Below are 18,672 nucleotides of genomic sequence, written 5' to 3'. Positions count from 1 at the left end.
GATCGGTGGCGGGTCGGGTGGGAAAGTGGTTTTTTTTGACAGCGGGTTGGGAGCCCGCTGTCAACACGCCGCCATGCGCCTTTACCAAATGTCGGGTCTGCTAGCGCTGAGTAGACCCGACACGCAGCGGCGGGGAGGCAACTGAAATCATCAGTGGCTTATTTACAGCCATTTAACAATGCTTTTTTCCCAGCTTTTTGAATCTGACAGGCCGCCCACTGGTTTCCTGCTGTGCCTAGACCTCGTCAGTGAAGCTGAGGCGGGAGGTCACTTGCCATTATTTCAGCTAATGAGTTGACAGCTTCAAATGTCAAGTCAAAGGGTGGAGGTGCAAGGTAAGTTGGTGTGAGTAAGGATGTGCAGGAATAGGGTAGGGAAGGCAGTGTGATGGCACAGGAGGATGAAGGTGAGTGTGGCTTTGTACTAATGTTCCGTGATCTAATGAGATCATTGAAAGGTTTGTGCCACTGCACCCAGGTCCTCCTGACGACATCCCTGCTTGTGTCCTCCTGTGCAATGTACAACGTGCAACCAGGCTGTGTTGGTCTCCTGAGGAGGTCTCTTCCGCCCATGGGAAGGAAAGAGGGCTTCCATGCGTGCTCTGACTCTCTCCGTAAGCATATGGAGAGTCATGGGTGAGCGTGGGTGCAGCAGTGCACCTCTGTGCAGTGCTTGGCAGTGTTTTCAGCACCTCAATGCTGTAGAACACTGACAGCACAAATGTCAAAATCAATTTGCGCATGGTCCCTTTAAGGAAATTGGCTGATGACGTGTCATCAAATGACATCATCAGACCCACTTCCTTCAATTGGCCGGGAAACGCGCTCAATCAGGGGAAAATCATTCTACACAGCAGGCTGGAGCCAGCAGCAAGGCCGGGACCCGCCACCGATGTCGCCCACCAGGGACCTGCCGAGGTTCGTAAAATCCAGCCCTAAGAATTGTGGATTGACCACCCATTATATACTCCGCCCAATTTTCCTTTCCATTAAAGTCAATCGGGCAGGGTGGAGCACGGGTGGTGTGGGGAACAGGAATGGGCTGGGTGGGGAACCGGGGGACCAATCCACTACACCAGGTTTCTGCCTATGCTGAAAGTGAAAGTAACTCCTTTTGACTTCTGACAATCAGTTACACCTGAAACCTTAACAAGGCCTTCCTCCTCAGAGTCTTTCCAGCATTTCTGCTTTTATTTCACAATTCAAGCATTTTCTATTTTTCTTTTTATCGTTACTATTCCATTCTAGGTACCCTATCTCAACAGTGTGAATTTTCTAGTTTTGCCTGGTAGTCACCCTTAGTCTCATGAGATTAGTTATTATGCCAATTAATGGCAAATAATTACCAGATTTGTTTTGCTGTGAACACACATCCACTAGGAGTCGAGTTGAGACTGTTCAAATTGATTTTGTATAGAAGCCTTCCAGCTGGCAGAGAACAAGGTTTTCATTGCATCCGTGTGGGACACAGAGACAACAGGCTGTATGCAAAGTCACCTCACCAACTAGTTCACAAACACATGTCCAAAGCAGGGTTCCCCAAAAATTGAATGTTACTATTTTAAAAATCTCAATCCGAAGGTCATCATTCCAGGAACACTCTTCCATGAATACGTTAGTATAGTTGCCAAACGAGCCCCTGAGTACTTTTAAAAAGGAACTACTGAATCCATAGATTTTGTGGCTAGTTTCAAAGCCCATCACCTTTCAGGTATGTAACAAGTCTGAATCTTGCTGGTTGCAGCACGTCCAAAACACATTTTCAATAATGCTATAACAGAAATGTCAGAGCGAGCCAAGTGTTCATAAAGACAGGGGCAAGTTTAGAGCCAAGTGGTGATTCTTCTCTAGTTATAACCAGACCTCCTGTACTGAACAGCAAAGCTGTAACAATAAAGGTGCATCTACCATCAGCTCTAACGTTATCATATGGTTTATAACTTCCTGATCAACACAAACAGCACGCTAATAGCTTTTCTCCAATAGGCACTTCTTTATAAAAACACTTCACACATGACTCCCAAAACAGTAACTCTGGTAACTGATATCAATCTGTGGGCAGAAATTCTTCCTGTAAAACACTGGACTTCCCCCACATGCATTTCACATTGAGTACTCCTGCTTAAGTTTCCTGGAAACTTCTTGCTTGAACCATTTCCTTGTGCCTGCTGAATAATGAGACAGGTTTAATTTTGGCCATCAGTCACACAAACGGTCATTTCCGGGTTTAATCAGGCTCTACCTCTTTTCATGCGCGCACACATGGTCATGATCAGCAGGGTAGGTGGCTCGTCTATTTTTTAAAAAAAACTAGGATTCTCCATCTGCTTGTTCCTCACAGTTGTTGCCTTTTCTCTTGGAAAAAGTAAAACAGATGGCAAACTGGAAAATCATCTTGTAAGTACTGATGGCCAAAGGCTGAAAGTGGACTTTCTCTGAAAATGTTTAAGAATAACAGCTGACCAGCAACAACTGCTACGTCAAAGGAGGAACAACAACCATGTCCTCAACGCTTGCCTGGGTCTTGATTATACCCTGTCATTTTATTTCTAAATTTAAACTGAGACAACCTTCTCAACCAAACAAGAGAAACTTACAGGGTTGTTATTAAAGCCAATAATAAATTGCCCTTCTACAGCAGAATATGGAAGGGCAGCTTATTATTGGCCTTGATAACAATCTTTGATTATTTTCTTTAATCATATCTTTTACAGATCTACCAAGTTTCACTCATCCAGAGCAGTCGTGTTAGCTTTGCTTTAAAATTATGAAGGGGTTTGATAGGGTAGACGTCGGGAAAGTGGTTCCACTTGTGAGAGACCAAAACTAAGGGCCATAAATATAAGATAGTCACTAATAAATCCAATAAGGAATTCAGGAGAAACTTCTTTACCCAGAGAGTGGTTAGAATGTGGTACTTACTACCACAAGGAGTAGTTAAGACGAATAGCATAGATGCATTTAAGTGGAAGCTAGATAAGCACATGAGGGAGAAAGGAATAAAAGGATAGGGTGAGATTAACAGGAGTGGGAGGAGGCTCGTGTGGAGCATAAATACCAGCATGGACCAGTTGGGCCGAATGGCTTGTTTCTGTGCTGTAGATTCTACGTAAAAAATTAACCCATTTTGATGTCACTCACTCTGAAAAATGTACACAGCTCTGTGTTTAAATGAGTTTATAATCAGTCTCATTCTTTTTGAAGATTCTCAGTCCTAATGTTTGTCTAATATTGGTAGCTTTGTATATACCAATACCTTGAACACAACATTTGGGGTTTATGGCTTCCTCATTAATACAGCAACAACGTACAAATGGCCTTTCTCAATGTACACTTCTTATGATGGCTCCCGAAAGCATTGTAATAGAGGGTCAACTGTATATGTTAAATATATTGAAAGTGAGTTTAAAAAAAGGTTTCGCGCCTGGACGGCTTAGTGGTTTAACTGCACCACCTAGTATGGTATTCAGCCATACAAACTAGAAAGATTCCAGGTTTTACTACTGCTCTGTATTGGCTTAGTTGATCTCAGCCAGGGAAGCAGCTGAGGTGCTACAACTGGCATTTGCATTCCTGGGTTAGAGGGGTGGGGAGGGAATAAAACAGGACTTCATCTCCTGGTCACTATCCACTGAGCCTCTCTGGAAAATGTTTGCCAGTGTAGAAATTGAAAGAGGACAGGATTAGTATTGGCTGTGATGCCTCGTGTTGTTGAATAGCCCACTGACGTTCACTGACATGAAGGATGGTCACACGGATGAGGTACCAGAGAGCAGCTGACAGCCATGGGACTGCATGCCAGCACCACTCAGCACCCTCAGGAAAGGAGAGAGGAAAATGGAGGAATTTTGTTTAGTTGAATAATCCTTCAAAACACGAATAGCAAAACATATCTTATTAACACACATGGGAACTGTGGACCAATGGTTTATTTCCATTCAGCACATTCTGAGATATCATATGGCAACACAATCACCGAATTTAATTCTCCATCCTTTACTCCTGCTTTTTAACAGCCTGGGGTGTGCATTATGTAATTCCAAAAATCAGTAATTTTATTTTGAAGTGACCTGCTATTGTTTATTCTTTACACAAAAAAAATCAAGACATAACTTAAAAAAGAAAAATTTGCAGGGCTATGGGGAAAGAGCGGGTAGCTCTCTCAGAGAGCAGGCATAGGCACGATGGGCCGAATTACCTCCTTCTGTGCTGTATGATTCGATGTTTCTATGACAACCCAGGACTAGATACTTAATGCAATAAAAATAAAAAGACTAACCAAGGAATGGGGAAAAAAAGTATTTTAGGTTTTGGGAGAATCTCCACAATCTGCGTGGTAACACTCATGCTTATTTTCCATTATCTCAGAACACTTTGCTTCACCTGCTGATTTCTATCCATTGTTGAACCTTTTTGGCATGACTGGGCCCAAAACAGCCACAATTTTCATTATTTTCAACATTTCCCCATGGCCTCCTGCAACTTGAAAGAAATAATTGGGTTTCCCACATTACAACAGTGACTCCACTTCAAAAAGTACTTCATTGGCTGTAAAGCGCTTTGCGACGTCCGGTGGTCGTGAAAGGCGCTATATAAATGCAAGTCTTTCTTTTCTTTAAAATAATAAAAACAACAGACGTGATTTCTAACAATTACTGTAAATCCCCCGGCTCTTTTTTTTGGGTGGGGGAGGGTGTCACAGTTTACTGTAAACCCAATTTTCTTCTATTTCCTTTTTACTAAAATTCTCTTGTCCTGACCTGACAAGAAATGCTGAAATGTTCACCCTGTTACTAATTAACTAACTGGCTGCAATTAAGATAGCCTCAGTTCTTTACAATTTCTATTCAGCTGTTTGTACAGTTCAGTCTAAACTGTTCTGAAAGTGAAAGCAACAGCACCATACAGTTCATTTAAGACCGTCAAGAGTTTTCTCTGCATCAGTGTGAAACATGCAGATCTCACTACTGTAATATTTATGAAAGAAATGTTTCACAGATGACAGGGGATAATCTTAGGCCCTTATGTTATACTTCAGCTGTGAATGCAAATCAGTTTGGAACTTACAGCTGTTAGGGATCGCAATGTACTGTCTGAAAGGTGAGAATTTATTCTCGGATATTAGTTCTGACTAAAACACTCCAACTCCTGATCTGAATTTAAATCCAGTACATTCCTATTTAGACTGCATGACTGAATTTGGTGCCAAATACAATCCAGTACAATGTCATTTGCCCAGGTTCAACTCATCTGTTAAGTGATATTAAAGTACCAGCACAAGTTAGAGCACCATGGTAATGCGGCTCTATTGACTGGAGGGATTGGGTCCATGCCTGTGACTCTACACTCACTGAGTTACCCAACTACAACCATATTGCTGTGAGGAGTGGGGTGAATATTGGGCCTGTCCTGATCAGGAAGGAGGGAAATTTAGAGAGTATCAGGTGGATTTTAACTTTTGGGCGGCTGACCTGCGGTGGAGGGCACTAGCTGCTCGCCTGTCCCGGGGGCGAAGAGGCCGGAGCCATTTTGAGGCACCAAACGGCTGTCCCATTGCAGGCCAATGGTTTCGGGCCTGAGGAACTTCGGCCGGCTCCGACACCAAGCCGGCCGACTGGTAGGTCCTGGAGGATGGGGACACCAGGCCAGCAGTGGTCCGCGGTATTTTTGTGGAGCCAGGAGGCGCTTTCCTGCTCCTTCTAACTCCATAAAAACATAACATTGAAAAAACTTCTGGAGCAGCTAAAAGCAGTTTCTTTAAGGCATGCTCCACCCATATGGTCCTTAAAATTGCAACAGGGTCCTAATTATGTCATAGGACACCTATTTACATAATCAAGAGGCCACCTGCCTCATATATGCTCTGGTCACCCAAGGGATGGCCCTTTTCAAAATAGCCACTCACAGAATGTCAGAATTAAAAGGGCGCTAAGTCTACTGATGCCATTTTGAGGCCATATTAACGCCGATTTCGGCCAGTTAAAAATCAGCCTGTGTATGTTTGGGTCACTCTCATGTAAATCCCACCAACAAGGTTAAGAGCATCATTGCAAGATGCCTACTGCCCTCTTTGCTAAGATTTTGAGAGAGAACATTGGGAGAGTGTTGACAAGAAAATAACTCAAAAGAAAAGAAAATCTAAATGACCACAATTACCTCCAGTCTGGAATATTCTTAGTTAAAATCTGATATTTTAAAAAAACATCCACAATAGTGTGCAGCGATAGAGATGGAATACTTGTTGGATTTAATGCTCCCTTTTTCAAGATGTTTCAACAAAACTTTGCACCCAATAATTATATTGCATTTCTGGATCTGATATTTTGTCAATGTCTTCAGAAATCTGGTACTAAAGTCCCATTTTAGTAAGTGCAAACAAGTAATTGGTCTTGGAGCAGTTTAATGATATGCCATTTGTAACATCTAGCCGGCATCTCCATGCCACTTTTACTCTCCATAAACCATTGGTACTTTATAATCATGTCATGGTGCATGCACATCTTGAGCTTTAATGGTAAATTATTTCATCCTCAGCTTGCATTTGTTTCTGTATCTCTACTCTAATTTAAAGCTCTGACCAAAGAGATAGCAGTATCCCTGAATCAACAGCAGACAAGGTAATTTGCGGCCTCTACGGGTGCGTATGAGGTGCGCACGCGCCCATAGGGGCCGTGCAAGTTACGGGTTTAGGTATGCAAAGCAAATGTGCTAAAACCCGGAACTTGCGATCTGTCAAGAATCGTCTTGACAGATCATAGCCGTCTCCGGGAAAAGGGCCTCAGTGGGCGGAGAGTTGGGCTATTTGCTGCACTCCCTCTATGGCAAGTATATCCTTTCTTAGGTAAGGAGACCAAAACTGCACACAGTACTCCAGGTGCGGTCTCACCAAGGCCCTGTATAACTGTAGTAAGACATCCTTGCTCCTGTACTCAAATCCTCTTGCAATGAAGGCCAATATACCATTTGCATTCCTAACTGCTTGCTGCACCTGTATGTTTGCTTTCAGTGACTGGTGTGTACTAGGACACCCAAGTCCCTTTGTACATCAACATTTCCCAATCTATCACCATTTAAATAATACTCTACCTTTCTGTTTTTCCTACCAAAGTGGATAACTTCACATTTATCCACGTTATGCTGCATCTGCCATGGATTTGCCCACTCACTCAACCTGTCTAAATCACCTTGAAACCTCTTTGCATCCTCCTCACAACCCACAATCCCACCTAGTTTCATGTTGTCAGCAAACTTGGAAATATTATATTTGGTTCCCTCATCCAAATCATTGATATATATTGTGAATAACTGGGGCCCAAGCACTGATCCCTGCGGTACCCCACTAGTCACCGCCTGCCATTTCTGTTTCCTGTCCGTTAACCAATTTTCAATCCATGCCAGTATATTACCCCCAATCCCATGTGCTTTCATTTTGCACACTAGCCTCTTATGTGGGACTTTATCAAAGGCCTTCTGAAAATCCAAATACACCACATCCACTGGTTCTCCCTTATCTATTCTACCAGTTACATCCTCAAAAAACTCCATTAGGTTTGTCAAACACGATTTCCCTTTCATAAATCCATGACTTTGTCTAATCCCATTGATATTTTAACAGTGTCCTGTTATCACATCCTTTATAATAGACTCTAGCATTTTCCCTACTACAGATGTTAGGCTAACCGGTCTGTAGTTCCCTGTTTTCTCTCTCCCTCCTTTTTTAAATAGTAGGGTTACATTTGCCACCCTCCAATCTGCAGGAACTGTTCCATAATCTATAGAATTTTGGAAGATGACAACCAATGCATCCACTATTTCCATGGCTACTTCTTCTAGTACTCTGGGATGCAGATTATCAGGCCCTGGTGATTTATCAGCTTTCAGTCCCATTAATTTCTCCAGCACTATTTTTTTACTAATACTAATTTCCTTTAATTCCTCCTTCTCACTAGACCCTTGGTTCCCTAGCATTTCTGGGAAGTTATTTGTGTCCTCTTCCGTGAAGAATGAACCAAAGTATTTGTTTAATTGCTCTGCCATTTCCTTATTCCCCATGATAAATTCTCATGTTTCTGACATACAGAATCTCCATAAGCATGAATGGGGATTCCCTTCTTTGATTGGTTGGGCCAGCCCACGTGATCCCAGGGGCGCTTGCGAACCACATGCACCCCTGGGGTACATGGGCCTCTGCGCTCTACGCGTAAAGGCCCAGGAGTGCAAGTCTCCATGGATCCCAAGGCAGAAGGTAAGTTCATGGATTTTTTGCAGGAAGCCTCTGACCGCAAATTCAGCCCCATTGTATGTGCATACATAATTGTGAAGAGGCAACAAACACAAATGTGTAAATATTTGCGAGAATGGCCAATAAAGTTGGTCCAATCTTGGCAGCCTCACTTACACAGAGTCACTATCTGGAACGAGTATTGGGTCAGCATTATGAGAATTACAATGCTACTTTTGTGTTGAATAAACAGACCCTTTAAAGCTAACACCACAAATACAATAACTGGTCACTTGCAACAGCAACAATTTTCATTTATATAGCGATTTAACACAATTAAACATTCCATGCGTTTCACAAGAGTGTAATCAGACAAAGTTTGACGCCGAGTCAAAGGAGACTGTGACAGTTCAAAAGCTTAGTCAATGAGTTAGATTTTAAAGGAGCGTATTGATGGAGGAGAGACAAACGGAGAGGCTTAGGGAGGCAATTCCAAAACTTAGGTAGGCGGCTGAAGACACATCCACCACTGGTGGAGCAAAGGAAGTGGGGGGTGCACAAAAGGCCAGAGTTGGAAGTACGCAGACTTCTGAATGTTGTAGGGTTGGAGGAGGTTAGAGAGATAGGGAGGGGTAAAGCCATGGAGTGATTTGAACACGAGGATGAAAATTTTAAAATCGAAGCGTTGGTAAACCGACCAAGAGCTAATGTAGGTCAGCAAGCACAGGGGTGATGGGTGAATGTGACTTGGTGCCAGTTAGCATATGGGCAGCAGAGTTTTGGCTGAGTTTACGTTTCTGGAGGGTGTAAGATGGGAGGCCAGCCAGGAGATCATTAGAATAGTCGTGTCTAGAGGTATCAAAAGCGTGGATAAGGGTTTCACCAGCAGATGGGCTAAGGCAGGGCGGAGACAGGCGATATTACAGAGGTAGTCTTTATCAGAAGCTCAGCTCAGGGTCAAATAGGACGCCGAAGTTGTGAACAGTCTGATTCAGCCTTAGACAGTGGTCAGGGAGAGGAATGGAATCAGTCGCTAGGGAACGGTGTTTGTGGCTGGGGTGCAAAGACTATGGCTTTGCTCTTCCCAGTGTTTAACTGGAGGAAATTTTTGGCTCATCCAGGACTGGATGTCGGACAAACGGCGTGACAACACAGAGACAGTGGAGGGGTCAAGAAAGGTGGTGGTGAGGTAGAGCTGGAAGCCTACCTCAGCATAAATCAGTCTTTCAGAACAGAGTTTGCGTGCATAATAATGAAAACCAATATATACGTATCCATGGATCCTTTTTAATTGTTCAAATGCCATAATAATTTTCAAACAATTCAATCTTACTGGGCAACTACTCATAAGTGAATTGTGGCCATAATTGAAGTACAACCCATTGCACTGCCTTCTGAGGCTGCCAATGGTCATACCTCTGAATTTTAGCAAAGCTTGTCTTAACAATGATGTGTGCTGTACGTTGTTGTATACCAGCTATGTGACTCTAGGTGGGGTTAACAACTATCTATATCTGGTTGAATGCACTGTTTATGGACAATACCACAAATGGAGAATATTACATACTTCCTGAATCTTCAGCAGGCCAAATTCCTCCAGAATTGGACCCTTTCTTGGAATACAGTCGGCAACACATAGATGAAGGTCATCCCTCGCCCCATCAAACCTGACAAATGCCCCCTGGAAACATCTGGACTGAGAAACCAAAGAGCTTTTAAACCGGGAAGATATATCTTCATGCCCAACTGACCGCAAAGTGTTGCCTATCCCCTTTGTATTCCCTAGTGATAGTCCTGCTAAGGTTTGGGAAATTTGCTGGCAAGAGGGGAAGAGTGATTCTTATCTCTCCCTTTTAAGCACGCTGGCCCAGATCTGCAGCTTCTAGTGTTTACATTGGCTTTTTCAGCACTGTATGTGATTGATCACTGTCTGGCCAGAGACTTTATTCATGCAAAGCATGCATTTTTGATACATAATTTTGTTCTCATTCCATCCTCCTGTTATTGTTCATTACTGTTGTTGAACCTTTAGTGCCAATTTCAGTGGTATTCATGCAATTTTGTATTTTTGTACAAGAAAAAAATCTTAAGTAAAACATTTGAAAGCTCACATCCCAAGTCAATCAGCAAGCGACATTTGGGAGCACATGAACAGCAGAGTTTAAGAGCCATTTACCCACATTCGTTTCCAAAGTCAAGAGACAGAGAAACTGGACTTCAAAATGACTTGCAAGATGGGGACCAGAAGTAGGTATGAGCTGGGAACATGCATTAAGACCCAATTTTAACAATGAGATAGTAGAGGTTTAAATGATCCCTAGGGTAAACAGGAAATTACTGTCTGTGTTAGCTGTTACTTAACAGGGATAGGAGCAGATACGGCAAAGGAAACTGAAGTTGAGGGGGGTGGGAGCAAGATATATGGTGGGGATAATAAAGCAGGTGTAGTGATAATAGGAAGCTTATCTCTGTCACCAGCAAAGTGCTCTGAGCTACTGTGGAATTAGGGAATGGGTCACCTGTCAATTACTGTACAATAAATCACTGGGGAGAAAGGAGTTCAGGACTCCTAACACACTCACAGTCATCAGCAATTAAAACATCAAATACGCTTTATTTACATCACTCTTAGGATTTACAAAAAAACAAATGTTTTTTTAAATCAGCCTAGTGAAAACATTTGAATTAAAACTCTGGATAAATCACCTTGTCTCTGACCGAGACAAAAAAACATGTTCTGCCAAAGACTGTGTTAAAGGTGACCTGAAATCAGTAGCTGAGGATATTTGCGTTTGTTTTTCTGGTAGTTAAGTCACAGCCTCCTGCCCCAAGACTGAGGGATGGAGTCCAAACGTGAGCTCCGGGTTCGGTCCTGGATCGAAGTGTTGCAAATCTGTGGCACACCTCCAGTCTATCCGTGCTCTGAAACCCGGGCTGATCCCAGGCCCACCGATCTCCAGAAGGATGCCAGGCAGCCAAACATCCTCCTCATTCCTCTGCAACATCAGCCCTTCGTGCATTCAATTCACCCGCTTCAAATACCATCTACAGCATCCAACCCAGAAATACTTCGTCCAGTTTGAGGAATGAATGCAACTACCTTCCTCAGTCCCTAAACTCACACACAAGAAATCTGGTGAATAAGAAACATGTAAATCTGAAGGAGGACACATGCACTGTTAATGTCTACACTGGCAACATGCAAACGGTCTTTTACGCGGAATGCAAATTGCAATTCTTGGTAATGTTTCCATAATGGACACCAGAAATCAGATCACCCATTCATTCTGAGCAAAAGAATAAAGAGCAGCAGCACATCTCATTGCTGCCAGTGCCAGTCCACCTTTCTACAGGAGCGGTGGGATTTGGAAGTGAATGAATGCGCCGCAGACTTCAAATCATTCACCCAACTAAAGCAACAACACAAAAAAAAACCCGCTGAAAATAAGAGGTCGGGAAATAAAGCGAAGCTCACACACCTCAGCCTGCGCCTTTTGCTCTTGGCTTCTCTCTGGACTCTGGTTTGTGGACGGTTCCCACAGAGACGCTGCCCTCTCGCCTCTGTCAGCCTCGCCACACAGCGCTTCTCCCAATAGCTCTCTCTCCCTCTCCGAGTCGGCTGAGCATTAAATCATTGCTCTAAGGAGGAAGATGGCGACTCTGGGCTGAGTGTAGAGAAGATTGAAAAAGCTCTGCTGCTTTGAAAGAAAACCGAAACGGCGAATAATGAGAAAGAAAGGAGGAGACTGAGAGTCCCTCCTCCCTGAGAGACAGACAGAGGGGGAGCAGCGCCTTTGCTGGTCTCACTTGGGACAGCACTACCACTGGGCATTTTTAAACCTCCCCCTACTCACTTTTACCAGTACCAAACGCAGTAAACCGAGGGGAGAGAGGCAGCATCTTGGGATGTGAGGGCAAGAAGTAAGATTCCAGAAGAGCCAATGTGAATGGTTGGCATACCAATACCAGGGTAGCCCTACAATCCTCCGAGATCTCTGTGTTCCCCCAATTCTGGCCTCTTGTGCTTCCCCAATTTTCATCGCTCCACTATTGGCGGCCATGCTTTCAGCTGCCTATGCCCCAAGCTCAGGAATTCCTTCCCTAAACCTCTATGCCTCTCCACTGCTCCTCCTTTGAAAGCTACCTCTTTGACCAAGCATTTGGTCACCTATCCTAATACCTCTTTATAAATAAAAACAGAAAATATTGGAAATACTCAGCAGGTCAGGCGGCATCTGTGGAGAAACAGAGTTAACGTTTCAGGTCGATGATCTTTCGTCAAAATTAATATCTCTATGTGTCTCGGTGTCAAATTTTGTCAGATAATCGCTCCTGTGAAGCATCTCGGGACATTTTTACTATGTTAAAGGTGCTATGTAAATGGAAGTTGTTGTTGTAGCTAAGTCCAAAGCCAGACTGGCAGAAACCCTGCTGCAGACTCTCTTTTAATGGACATGCCTCAGCAACTGCTGGAAATGATGTAAAAATGAGGCAAAGCCTTTGAATTTCAAACTTCAGCAGTCAGTGCCAGGTTGCACCACAACAGGATGGCGAAAGGGCAGGAGAAAATTCATTATATCCTGGACAATAAAATGACCCCAAGTTGGGTCTAGGATTACAGTCACTGCAATTCCACAAGAGTCTGTGTGTGGTGAGGGGCGGGGGGGGGGGGGGTGGGGGAGGAACTAACATCTTTTAAAAGACAAACTTTGGGTGTCCAGTTCACATGGTACGAATTTTCCATTCAAAAACCACTGTCCCGTCTGAATCTGGAAGGTCAATACCCCAATAATGAACCAATTACATATCTCTGTTAACTAAAATTTGGAATTGGTTGCGATATTACTTAGCCTTATTGGTGAGGGAGATATTGTCTATTGAGTCACAGCTTTTCGTCCTGAATAAAACATTTGAAATCTGAGCTTATATACAGAGCAAATGTGACTTTTTTCCTCTGATGGTCTCAGTTCGAACAACAGGATATTTTTAAGCCTATGCCTACTCACTTTTACCAGTTGCAATATAAAATGACATCACTTCAATTCAAACAGCTATGTGACAATATTACCCATTAGAGGTTATTATTTATGGATTGAAGGATAGGGAATGAAAATAAATTTAAGTCAAACTAGAGATTGCATAAGCACAGTGAACTAGCATACATACTGTCCTTTTGTGTTAATGTATTGTCCTTCCATCTTTGTGACCTTGACATATATTAATGACTTGGACTTGGGTGTACAGAACACAATTTCAAAATTTGCAGATAACACAAAACTTGGAAGTTTAGTGAACAGTGAGGAGGATAGCGATAGACTTCAAGAAGACTTAGAGAGGCTGGTGGAATGGGCGGACACGTGGCAGATGAAATTTAATGCAGAAAAGTGTGAAGTGATACATTTTGGTAAGAAGAACGAGGAGAGGCAATATAAACTAAGGGGTACAATTCTAAAGGCGGTGCATGAATGGAGAGACCTGGGGGTATATGTGCACAAACCATTGAAGGTGGCAGGGCAGGTTGAGAAAGCGGTTAAAAAAGCATACGGGACCCTGGGCTTCATAAATAGAGGCACAGGGTATAAAAGCATGGAAGTTATGATGAACCTTTATAAAACACTGGTTCGGCCTCAACTGGAGTATTGTGTCCAATTCTGGGCACCGCATTTTAGGAAGGATATGAAGGCCTTAGAGAGGGTGCAGAAAAGATTTACAAGAATGGTTCCATGGATGAGGGACTTCAGTTACGTGGATAGACTGGAGAAGCTGGGGTTGTTCTCCTTAGAGCAGAGAAGATTGAGAGGAGATTTGATAGAGGTGTTCAAAATCATGAGGGGTCTGGGTAGAGTAGATAGAGAGAAACTGTTCCCATTGGCAGAAGGGTCGAGAACCAGAGGACACAGATTTAAGGTGATTGGCAAAAGAACCAAAGGCGACATGTGAAAAACTTTTTTATGCAGCGAGTGGTTAGGATCTGGAATACACTGTGTGAAAGGGTGGTGGAGGCAGATTCAATCGTGGCTTTCAAAAGGGAATTGAATAAGTACCTGAAGGAAAAGCATTTGCATGGCTATGGGGAAAGGGCGGAGGAGTGGGACTAGCTGAAGTGCTCTTGCAGAGAGCCAGCACGGGATCGACAGGCTGAATGGCCTCCTTCTGTGCTGTAACCATTCTATGATTCCTTGGGCTGGATTTTCCCTGCAGAGGCAGGATGGTGGAGGGACAGCTGATTGGCGGTTTCCGGTCCTGCTCTCATCTGCAGCCGCTGTCTGAAAAAGACTTTCCGTAGATTGGCCTTGTTAAGCCCGCCCTGCGGGGTCCCTGGCCAATTACTAGGAAGCGGGTATGATGACGTCATTTGATAACACGTCATCAGCCAGTTTCCTTAAAGGGACCACGGCCACATTCATTTTGACAGTTGTGCTGTCAGTGTTCTGTAGCACTGAGGTGCTGCAAACACTGACAAGCACTGCACAGAGGTGCACGGCTGCACCAGACTCACACATGACTCCCTCCATATGCTTATGGAGGGAGTCACAGCATGCAGGGAGATTCTCTTCCCTTCCCATGGGCGGAAGAGATTTCCCCAGGAGATCAACACAGTCTGGTTGCACATTGCACAGGAGGACACAAGCAGGGATGTCATCAGGAGTGCCTGGCTGCAGTAGCACCAACCTTTCAATGATTTCAGTAGATCACGAAACGTTACTGCAAAGCCACACTCAAACTCACCCTGCCGTGCCACTCATCACATTCCCATCACTCTGCTTTCCATACCCTACTCCTGCACATCCTTACTCACACCAACTTACCTTGCACCTCCACCCACCCGTCTCTATCTACATTATCACTTCCCCATCTCACTAGCCACCCCTCACACTCACCCTCATCCTACTGCAAGCATACCAACTAACAACACACAAGGGTAGGCACTTGAGAGGTTTAGCCAATGTTCATGTGAAGTTTCTGGTAATGTGTTGTCATACAATGAAATCTATATTTTCAACACTTCACCTTACTGGACAGATCTGTGCGCACCTTGAGAAGTGTCTTAGTGAGTTCAGGTGATTGTTGAGACATAACTCCCCCCCATCCACCCCCCTCCCGCTATTGTGATGAGTGTGAAAGGAATGGCTTGGACATTAAAGGGATGCTTTACGGTGCTGGTGTGGAATGGTATCAACCTGGCGCATCATGTGGCAGCCAGGGTGTACAGCGTCAAGTGAAGTAAATCTGGCCATGGTGATGCCATTGCTGGCCTCCTGGGCAGCAATGTTGTCAAGTGCTGATGCCCTGTGTCCTGTGCAGCATCAGGTGATGGCGGAGGTTGTTGGTGATGTTGTTGGTGATGTTGGTGTGCCTGGTGATGTTGGTGTTGGGGCTGATCGTGGAAGAATTCAGAGGACATAGAAACATACAAACATAGAAGATAGGAGCAGGAGTAGGCCATTCGGCCCCTCAAGCCTGCTCCGCCATTCAATGCGATCATGGCTGATCATCCAAATTCAGTACCCGGTCCCTGCTTTCTCCCCATACCCCTTGATCCCTTTAACCTTAAGAAATATATCCAACTCCTTCTTGAATATATTTAATGTATTGGCCTCTACTGCCTTCTGTGGTATCACTTCAATTCAAACAGCTATGTGACAATGTAGACCAAGGTGTGATTTTCTCAAGGGCACCAATGTTGCTGGAATAGTTGGCAGCTGCAGTTGAGATGACAGAAGCGATCTGTCAGTGGTGAGAGAGGTTGTTCCAATGAAGTGCCACTGGATAGAGAGTTGGCTCTAAACACTTTCAAGCTAAAGACATTTCTATATGTATTACAAATGCAGTAACCAACAGTTTCTGAGCTCTGAAACTGAACAGCTGCAACATGGTATCCTTTATATCACTTCTGCAGCTGCCAGGTTATCAGATAAATCAAAGCAGACTCAACTCACGCCAGGGTGAGCTGGTGTGTTTTCGGAGCAGTGGGTAACCCATGGGGGGAGCACGTAAAATTACAAGGTAGGCTCAAAATAGCATTAAATTGGCTGTTGCTTGGTGTCGGGTTAGTTCTGCGCAGACAGACGCGACACCTGGGAGACTCGCGTGGAGGCAGGTTGACAGTGGGTTTCCTACCCGCTGTCCATCTTTGCTATTTTGACAGCGAACCCACCTCCAAACCCTCCCTCTGAGCGCCGGCAAAATCCAGCCCTATGATTCTACAATTCTATATTCTAATTGCCTATTCTGACGAAAGGTCATCGACCTGAAACGTTAACAATGTTTCTCTCCCCACAGATGCTGTCTGACCTGTTGAGTATTTCCAGCATTTTCTGTTTTTATTCCAAATGACTGTTTTAGTTTTTTTATACCTTTTTAAAAGTACCTGAAGGAAAGAAATTTGCAGGGCTATGAGGAAAGGGCGGTGGAGTGGAACTAGCTGAGGTGCTCTTGCAGAGAGCCGGCATGGGCTCGACAGGCCGAATGGGCGCCTTCCATGCTGTAACTATTCTATGATTCTCTGAGTCTATGATTCTGAATTCAAGCTGTTGTCTTGTTTCCCTGCCTGCTAATAGCAGCTTACATGAAATGGATTTGGGTCATTTTATAAATCTCAGATTTTGAAAATGAGACTGCCCAGCGTGGAATCCACAGAAGTCAGAAAATGTATCGGGGCAGAAAGAAGTGAAGGACTGACAAGAGGGAGAAAAGCATGTTTTATCTCAATGGAGGAAATTTAGCTTTAATGGCCCAGATATTCCGATCACAGGCCTCCCGCGGGTGGAGGGCTGTGATCTGGAAAAATCTGTGCCAAGACCAGAGGGCTCCCGGGAGGCACACAGTTCCGCTGCTGGGCCTCTCCAAACAGCCGGTGCGCAGGGCCCACGCATCCCAGAGGCGCAGGTAGTTTGCAGCATCCCTGGGATCACGTGGGCCATGGGGAGCCAATCAGAGAAGGGAATCTCCCTTCATACATTTGACAGGAAGACCTGTCAAATATATGAATGGAAATCACCCCCAAAACATAGTAAAACTTCAAATAAATTTTAAAAAAACACATTTTTAAAATGACTTGAAATTACATAAATTAACTATTTTAAACAAAAATTTTAAATTTTTGAAAAAATAATTAAAGTTTTTAACAGGGCTAAAAATAAACTTACCTTTTTTAAAAGTATTTTTAAATAATAAATCAGTGGACATTTTTTTTTTACTTTTTTCAACTCTTATCCTGGTAAAAGCAGGCCTTACGCGTGCTTTTACCAGGCGCAAGAATTGTAAGTGTTTTCTGCGGGCGGAGGGTCTCCAAAAAGCGGAACTCTCCGCCCGCAGAGGCCCTTCTCCCGGGCAGCCGGAGGATCTGTCAAGACCATTCTTGACAGATCGGAAATGCCGGTTTCCAGCGCATGCGCAGTGCATGCCTGAAACCAACATTTCCGATGTCCCTACGGGTGGGTACACAACGCGTACACACCCATAGGGATCGGAATATCCGGCCCATTATTTTTAACATCATAAATTTTAAGAATTTTTTTATAGATATAGCTTTAGAATATATGGATTTATCTGAATAAAGTTATTTTTAATACTGCAAAATATTAATTTTGAAAATACACCATCATTTGAAATACTTTAAATAATTTTCCATCACTTCGCACTTAAACCTGCTCTCTTTTTTGTTGTGGGACATGATGTGAGAGAAAAAGCTTCCAATTGATCGACTTTCTTCTGCACTCACCAATTTCAAAATTTCAAACAGCCTTGTGACCGAATCCAATTTTTCTAATCTGCACAAGCAAAGTGCATTAAACTCAAAATATAACCATTTCTGCTATCAGATCTATTTTCCATAGCACCAGTCAGCAGTGTATACGTGCAACACAACACCAATCTCAAATCATAGAATGGTTACAGCATGGAAGAAGGCCATTCAGTCTCTATCTAGTCTGTCCAGACCCCTTATGATTTTGAACACCTCTATCAAATCTCCTCTCAATCTTCTCTGCTCTAAGGAGAACAACCACAGCTTCTCCAGTCTATCCACGTAACTGAAGTCCCTCATCCCTGGAATTATTCTTGTAATTCTTTCCTGCACCCTCTCTAAGGCCTTCACATCCTTCCTAAAGTGCAGTGCCCAGAATTGGACGTAATACTCCAGTTGAGGCCGAACCAGCGTTTTATACAGGTTCATGATAATTTCCACGCTTTTGAACTCTATGGGCTCGATTTTAACTCAGGTGCGGGCTGTTGTCGTGTTATCCGAATTTCGTGTTTCCCACACGAATCTAAATGGATGTGGGATATTGATGCAATTTTAACTCAATTAGCCAATTGATTTCCAACGTGTGGGAAGCCTTTGCAAAGGGGTTTTTCATGACTGAAAGTCCCCTCCGATGACATCGTCATTGCTGCTGCAGTTAAGGTCCACAGCAAGCCTTGCTTCTTCTGCAGGCTTCCAAGCTTTCT

General features: G+C 43.7%; 1 protein-coding gene across 4 annotated transcripts in view; it reads right to left on the bottom strand.

The window, feature by feature from the left end:
* cdc42se2 (CDC42 small effector 2) overlaps positions 1 to 11,984 on the bottom strand; it is a 267,311-nt gene extending 255,327 nt beyond the window's left edge. For 2 of the 4 annotated variants that reach the window (XM_085984508.1, XM_085984492.1), the window contains exon 1: positions 11,700 to 11,967. The gene's annotated coding sequence lies outside the window, so the exon portion shown is untranslated. Of the gene's footprint in view, positions 1 to 11,699 lie in introns of all 4 variants that reach the window. The other 2 variants (XM_085984522.1, XM_085984520.1) reach the window with 2 other exon arrangements.
* Between the last annotated feature and the right edge of the window lie 6,688 nt (positions 11,985 to 18,672).

The sequence above is a fragment of the Somniosus microcephalus genome, chromosome 1, assembly GCF_052327205.1.
Source record: "Somniosus microcephalus isolate GS21.2 chromosome 1, FLI_Smic_1.0, whole genome shotgun sequence".
Lineage (NCBI taxonomy): Eukaryota > Metazoa > Chordata > Chondrichthyes > Squaliformes > Somniosidae > Somniosus > Somniosus microcephalus.
This window is presented reverse-complemented; position numbering and strand designations above follow the sequence as displayed.